General features: G+C 58.3%; 1 long non-coding RNA gene across 1 annotated transcript; it reads right to left on the bottom strand.

The window, feature by feature from the left end:
• Window positions 1–2,228: 2,228 nt before the first annotated feature.
• On the bottom strand, window positions 2,229–6,195 carry LOC128907843 (uncharacterized). Its single transcript, XR_008465764.1, has 4 exons — window positions 6,090–6,195; window positions 5,261–5,447; window positions 4,487–4,620; window positions 2,229–3,470 (listed from the first exon to the last, which is right to left on the bottom strand). It is a non-coding gene; the product is annotated as an uncharacterized LOC128907843 (long non-coding RNA).
• Between the last annotated feature and the right edge of the window lie 1,342 nt (window positions 6,196–7,537).

Raw genomic sequence — 7,537 nt, 5'->3', positions numbered from 1 at the left:
GGAAAAGGTGATGAGCATGCCATACCCTGAATGACACTGTGCCTTACGTCACTGCTGCTTTGTTGAGAAAAGCTAAAATGCCATATGCAGATGCATACAAAATGCTCACCCTAACCCCTACAAAATAGTCTCATCATCAACCCAATTAAGAGAAACAGCATCAGCAACTTACATAGCATACTGCAAAACTGGTGGAAAAAAACACAGTTCCCTCTTCAATAAAGCCAGGAATTCCAGAAGAATACAGCACTCCTAGAATAAAGAAAAGCATACTATTAAACCACCTGGGCACCCCCTAAACACTCATTACAAAGTTACAGACCTGAAAAAAAAGGAAACAAAAAAGCAGCATACAAGCCAACTTTCTACTGTACAGTCAGCTGGATATTTACTGGTCCTGAGGGTCTTAGATCAGCCTTCTTACCTCTGCCTCAACACCAAAACAGACCTGCCCAAACAGCTGAGCCTGCCCCAAAGTTACAGCCAAGTGAAGGACCAGCACAGCACTGACTCCAGAGGAGCCCAGCAACAGAATGAGCTCCTGAGCGGAGGCTGTGGCTCATATACCCCGAGCCCCACCTACTGCCCTTGGGCCCCACCCACCCCACCACCCTTCCCACAATCCCCTGGGAAAAGGGCGGGGCCAACCCTGCCCAGAAGACATAAAGGCTGCCACAGGAGCAACAGCTTCTATTCTCCTGCCATAAGTTCTCAGCAGGCAAAGCAGCACCCCATTTTATTTCCAGTTGTGACTTGCCTCTGGTGATTCTCTTACTGCTTTTGTTTGATTTCTGTCCAGTTGTTGCTGTGGAGAAGAGAGTTCTGCAGGGGTCGTTTTATTTTTTGTGATCTTCAGATATTTTTGTGGTTAACTGTTACTTGTGTTTTATGGTTTCAGAAGAGTGCTAGAAGCATATGATTTCCAGAAGACTGATGAGCATCTTGAGGTCCTGGAGGACTAAAGCGCCATAGAGATGCGTATCGGAGGACTGAGGGGGCTTCTGGAGGACTAAAGTGCTATAGAGACGCGCGTCGGATGACTGAGAGGGCACTTCCGGGATCCTGGAGGACTAAAGTGCCATGGAGACGCGCGTCGGAGGACTGAGGGGGCACTTCCGGGATTCCGGAGGACTAAAGTGCCATGGAGACGCGCGTCGGAGGACTGAGGGGGCACTTCCGGGATACTGGAGGACTGAAGTGCCATGGAGACGCGCGTCGGAGGACTGAGGGGGCACTTCCGGGATCTTGGAGGACTAAAGTGCCATAGAGATGCGTCTCGGAGGACTGAGGGGGCTTTTGGAGGACTAAAGTGCCATAGAGACGAGCGTCGGAGGACTGAGGGGACACTTCCGGGATCTTGGAGGACTAAAGTGCCATGGAGATGCGCGTCGGAGGACTGAGAGGGCACTTCCGGGATTCCGGAGGACTAAAGTGCCATAGAGACGCGCGTCGGAGGACTGAGGGGGCACTTCCGGGATTCCGGAGGACTATAGTGCCATAGAGACGCGCGTCGGAGGACTGAGGGGGCACTTCCTAGGTCCTGGAGGACCGCGTTGCCATGGAGATGGGCACCCGGAAAACTGCCGGGCACTGATAGGGGCGCGGTAACGCGTAAGAGCTGATACTGGAGCGCCGACGGCCGCTCTCGAGGCCGGGCGGGCGGCACCGATCCCGCTCCAGGTGGCGCGGAGCTCGCCGGAGTGCCGGCGGTCCTGGTTCGCCCTCCGGCCGCCGCTCTCTCGACACCGTCGGCGGACCGGTCTCCGTGAACCCGCGCATGCGCACGAGCTGCAGAACCAACGTACAGCGCCGCCGGGGGCGGGGGCCAAGGCGGGCCGGGGGCGGCGCCAGGGAGGGCGGGAGGCGGGGCCACAGCGCACGCGTGGCTCCCCCCCTGCAGGACCGGCCTGCAGCCGCCGGGCGGCAGCACCCCCTCCATTAGTTACACATATATATATTCAGGGAATTTATATTGTCTGTTTACACTTATATAGAAAATCTGCTTAGACTTATACATTAACACTTATGATACCGAATATATATTTAGACTGTCTGCTTACACATCTATTTTGACACTAATATCTTTTTATAAATACATTTTTTTAAGTATTTTTATATTCTAGGATCTTTTATATAACACAGAAGCACAGAATCATAGAATCCTTAGAGACAGAGGTTTTTATTTTGAAGTTATTTTACATACATAAATTAATATTATTTCTCAATATATATATTTCTCATATGTAAATGATTGTTCTCTATTTCAATGCCTCATGCCCATAGTTACAGGTTTTCACATTTTTTAATGCATCCCAAGAATTTTCAGACATTTTGGGGCTGTGAACCACCTGTTTTGGGAGACCTTCACGTAACCCCACATCCACCGCTCACCTGCTCCTCCGCTGCATCATCGCTGCCCCAGTGACATCGGGGTACCCCAAAATGACACCATCACCCCCTGAGACACGCACACAGACACCCTTCTATCCCCCTGCCAAAAAGGCCCAAAATGCCCAGACCCAGGGCTGGCCCCTTCCCCTCACGGGGGCTCCGCCACCAGCTGCAAACCTGGGCTGGGGCATCTTTCGAGCAGCATGAGATGCCTACAAGAAGGCACCTGGAAAACAAAAATCCCTGATTATAGCTCAGCATCCTAAAAAATTGCCTGGAAGAGAGCAGAGGAATTCCCTCAGATGGAGGGATGGGACAGTAGCTGAGCTACAGGAGGATTCTGGGGAAACAGCTCAGCTCCAAATACAGCACAGCCTTCAAAAGCCAGTGCCAGCTCAACTCTTAAAGTCAGGATTAAGTCTAATTGCTACCATTTTGAACACGTTCTTAGCATAACAGTAAACCTTCTCACTGGTGTTGGGAAGTGCCTTGTCCCTTCCCTTTTGGTGAAAAGGTGTGCATTAGGTTTATATATACAAAATAAAAATACTTATACTATAAAAGTATTTGACTTTCCTCTGGCACTAATTTCACTTGCACAGCTGTGAATTGATACCATAACACTCTCTCTCTCCAAAATACATAGTTATAATTGGACTACAAGGTTTTTTTGGGTGTTACGCAAGGAGGAGGGACATCTGGCCGGGGCACTGCCTGACAGAGATGCCACTGGGCTGCCGGGGAAATGCGCCACTGAAAGCCAGAGAGAAATAAAGTACTTCAGAGCACACTGTCTAAATATCAGGGGAAAAAAAAACGTTACATTCAGTTGCCTCTTTTTAAAGCTTTAGAGCAAATACCTTCCTCCATCTCTGAGGAACCTTGTGGCACTTCATCTCCCTTTCCCTCTCTCGTCCCATCCGAGCCCCCGTCAGTCTCTGCTCTGCAGCTCCTTTATCCTCCTCTCTGCATCCAGGGAGTCCCTGCTTGGATCCTCTCTCACTCACACACCTCTCCTTTGCCAAGATGCTCTGTCAGGCTCCAGCACTCGCCGAGGATTTGCCAGCAGCTGGTGTCCCCTGGGAGGGGGAAGCGGGTGTAATGGGGGTCCCAGTGGGATGTGGGGGGTACCAGAGGGGACTCCAAGGGATCCCAGATGGCTCTGGAGTGTCCTCGAGGGGGTGCGGAAGGGTCCCAGGGGGAATGTGGGGGGTCCCAGAAGGCTCCAGGGAGTCCTATGGGAACATGACAGGTCCCGGGGGGCGCGGTCCTGGAGGGCCCTGAGGGGGCTCTCAGGGTGTGTGGGGAGTGTCCCAGCAGGATATGGCAGGTAACGGCAGGGGCTCCAGGGAATGCCAGTGGGCTCTGGGGTGTCCTGAGGGGCTCCAGAGGACTCTGGAAGATCCTGGGGGTGTGTGGGAGGGTCCCAGGGGGCTCCAGAGGGTCCCAGGGCATCCTAGATGGCTCTAAGGGGGCTCTCCGGGGGTGTGGGGGCTCCTAGGGGTATATGGGGCATACCATGGAGGGGTCCAGGGGGTCCCAGTGGGGCCTGGGGGATCCCAGGAGCGTCCCAGGGGGCTCTGGGGTGTCCTGGGGGTGTGTGGATGGGTCCCAGGGGGAAGGTGGGAGGGTCTCAGGGTGCTCCAGGGAGTCCCGGGGTGAATGTGGGGGGTCCCAGAAGACCCCAGAGGGTTCTGGGGAAATATGAGGGGTCCATGGGGTCCTGGAGGGCCCCGGGGGGGTGTAAGAGAGTCCAAGGGGGCTCCAGGGGGTCCCAGGGTATCCTAGAAGGCACTGGGGGCATTCTCAGGAGGTGTGGTGGGACCCAACAGGATGTGGGGGGTAGCGGGAGGCACTCCAGGGGGTCCCAGAGGTCTCTGGGGTGTCCGGGGGGGCTTTGGGAGGATCTGTGGGGTGCTGGAGAGGGTGTGGGAGGGTCCCAGGGGGCTACAGGGAGTCCTGGGGGAATCCCATGAGGGTCACATAGAACCCTGGGGGAAGACAAAGGGTCCCAGGGGATCCTAGAGGGATCTGAGGGGCTCTCACGGGGTTGGGGGGAGGTCACAGAAGGGTCCCAAGGGGATGTGGGGGATACCGGGGGCGGGCTCCAGTGGATCCCAGAGAGCTCTAGGGCACTCTAGCGGATCCTAAAGCAGGTGTTAGAGCAATCCAGAGGGTCCCAGGGCGTCCTGGAGGGCTTGGAGGGGTCCCAGAAGTCTCCTGGGAGTCCTGGGGGAAACATGAGGGGTCCCAGGAGGTCCTGGGGGGCTCTCAGGGGGTGTGGAGGGTCACAGAAGGGTCCCACAGAGATATGGGGCGTACTGGGGGGAGCTCCCAGAAGGCTCTGGGGTGTCCGGGAGGGCTCAGGGAGGTCCTGAAGGGTGTGTGGCAGGGTCCCAGGGGGCTCCAGGGGGTTCCAGGGGTCCTGGAGGCCTCTGGGGTGCTCTCAGGGGATAAGGCGGTGGTCCCAGGACAGTCCCAGGGGATGTGGGGGATACTGGGGAGGAGCTCCAGGGGATCCCTGAGGGCTCTGGGGTTTTCTGGGGAGCTCCAGGAGGATCTGTGGGGTCCTGGAGGGGGTTTGGGAGGGTCCTGGGGGGCATGTGGGGGGTCCCAGAAGGCTCCAGGGAATCATGGGGGAACATGAAGGATCCCGGATGATCCCAGAGGGGTCCTGGGAGAACATGAAGCGTCGCAGCGCGTCCTGCAGAGCTTTCAGGGATGGTGGGGGTCCCCAGAAGATTCTAGGGGGTCCCAGGAGGATCCTGAGGGGTTTGGGGATCCCAGGGGGTATCAGAGGGTTCTGGGGGGTCCAAGAGAAACGTGGGGTGTCCCAGAGGGCTCCGGGGGGGTCCCAGTGTCCCCATACCTGTGACATGGACGGCAACGGCACAGGCTCCCAGGGAAGAGCCAGTGTGGAGGACACAGCCCACACTGGGGGGGAAAACGTGGCAGTGACAGGGGGACACTCCCTTGAAGCCAAAGACAATAACCTTGGAGGAGTCACTGCGCCCCTTGCAGACCATCGGAAACAGGTTGCTGTAGGGCTCCTTGTCCTGTGGGAGAGGGCACAGTGGGGGGAGCGGTCATGGGGATCCCCAAACGCCAAGGGATGCCTCGACCCTCCCCTCCCACCCCCAGCCCCCCTGCATCCCCCCATCACCCCTCAGCCCATGCGCATCCCCTCCCAGCCTCCCTCAACTCAGGGCCCACTTCAGGCCACAGCCCTCCCCCCCCCCGCCAAACTCAGGGCTCCCCTCACACCCCACCACCACCACAGCCCCCCAGGGCTTCCTTCAGCCCCCCATGTCCCCTACCCAGCCCCCTTCAGTGCCACCCCCTCAGAGCGCCCCGTTTGCCCCCATCACACTCTCAGGACCCCGCTCCCCACTGTCCAGGCCTCCTCGGCCCTCCGTTCCCCCAGCCCCCCTCGAGGCCCGCTCTCACCCCTTAGGGCCCCCTCGGCCCCCCCAATCCTCCTCAGCTCCCTCGTTCCCCCCCAAAGTTTCCCCACTCCGAGAGTCCCTTAAGCCTTCCCCACCACCCCTCAGTCCCCCTCGGGGTCCCCTCAGGACACCCAGCCCCTCTCAAGGCCTCCCCATTACCCTCAGGACCCCCATCCCCCTCCTCAGCCCCCCCGTCTCCCCTTCAGCTTCCCTCAGAGCCCCCTTAGCCGCCCCTCAGCGCCCCCGTTCCACCTCAGGGCCCCCATGTCCCTCCACTACTCCTCGGGGCCCCCACAGCCCCGCTTTCCGCCCGCGCCGCCCCGCTCCGATTTCAAGCCGGCCGCCATTTTCCCCCGGCTCCCTCCGCTTCCGGAGCTCCCCGGCACGGCCCGCCCATGGCGCACTCCCATTGGCCGCCGCCCGCCCCCCTCCCCTCCATTTGAAGCAGCCCCGCTCCATTGGCCCGTTGCAGCCGTCAATCCCCACTGCGCCCCACCCCCGGCGAGGAGACCCGTCCAATAGGAGCCGCGCAGGCGCAGTACAGCGCATGTAGCAGCCCTCGCTTCTGCCGCCTGGCGAGCAGAAGCCGGTACTGCATCCCGGCGCGGAAGGCGGGGACGCGGGAGGCCCCGTTTGCCCCAATGTGGGTTTTTTTCGCTTTCCCATGTTATTATATTTGGGGGTTTCTCAGCGCTTTTCCACAACATAAAAGTTGTCGGCCTTTGCATTCGGGCAGGAGAACGCGCGATACTTTCCTTTCTGGCTGCACAAATCGAGGTGGATTTGGCTTTACCCAGAACCCGAAATTGGGCCTTTTGGCCTTCCCTCGCCAGGGCCGGCGCTGCAGAACGCGGGGGTGCACGGCCGGGGAGGGCCGGGGGCGTGGCCGACAGAAGCAGGAGGCGGGGCCACGGCGCACGCGCCCCTCCCCACCTGCAGGACCCGCCTTCGGCCGCCGGGCGGCAGCACCCCCTTAGTTAACCCGCCCTCAGCGCTCATTAGGGTGATGGGCGGTGTGCAGACGGGAACAGGAGCGACTTACCCGGCTGCGGGGCTCCCAGCTCTCGGCCCTGCCCGCACTCGCAGCCCAGGCAGCGACAGCCAGCCTCGCTGCACCAAAAACCTGCGGAACAGGGGGTTTACCCCCAGAATGAGCCCCAGGGACGCTGTATTGCACCGCGCAGGGCATCAGGGCTGGGGGCTGTGGCAGCAGTGAGTCCCACAGGGACCAGGGACGGAGGTGGGGGTAATGCCTTATCCACCACATAAAAATTGGTGATTTTTGCTCTCCTGCATGAAAATGGGGTTTTTTTTCTCCTTTCCAGCTGCACAAATCTAAGTGGATTTAACTTTCCCGGGAGCCACAAATTGGGATATTCTTCCCACAAAATTAGGGGGAGTTCCCCCAGCGCAGATCCAGAATCAGGGGGCTTGGGGTATTTCTGTGCCATGGCAGCAGCTGCCGCTCTGGGTGCGTGACCCTGTAGGGGAAAGTCCCTGCTCTGGGGGAACGGGCCCCAAATTGGGAAGGAAAAAGGGGGAAAAGGAGAAGGGGGAAGGTGCAGCTTTGGAAAGCACTTTGACGTCTTCAAGAGAGACTAGAGGGGAGGGCGAGTTTCTAAATCCGTTCTATAAACAGGCTTTCGTTGCAGTTTAGAATCCTCATAGAGCATAGACATTTACACTTCTGTATCTATTTA

Source organism: Rissa tridactyla, chromosome 3 (genome assembly GCF_028500815.1).
Source record: "Rissa tridactyla isolate bRisTri1 chromosome 3, bRisTri1.patW.cur.20221130, whole genome shotgun sequence".
Taxonomy (NCBI): Eukaryota; Metazoa; Chordata; class Aves; order Charadriiformes; family Laridae; genus Rissa; species Rissa tridactyla.
The sequence above is the reverse complement of the archived record's forward strand: the minus strand, read 5'-3'. Positions and strand labels throughout refer to the sequence as shown.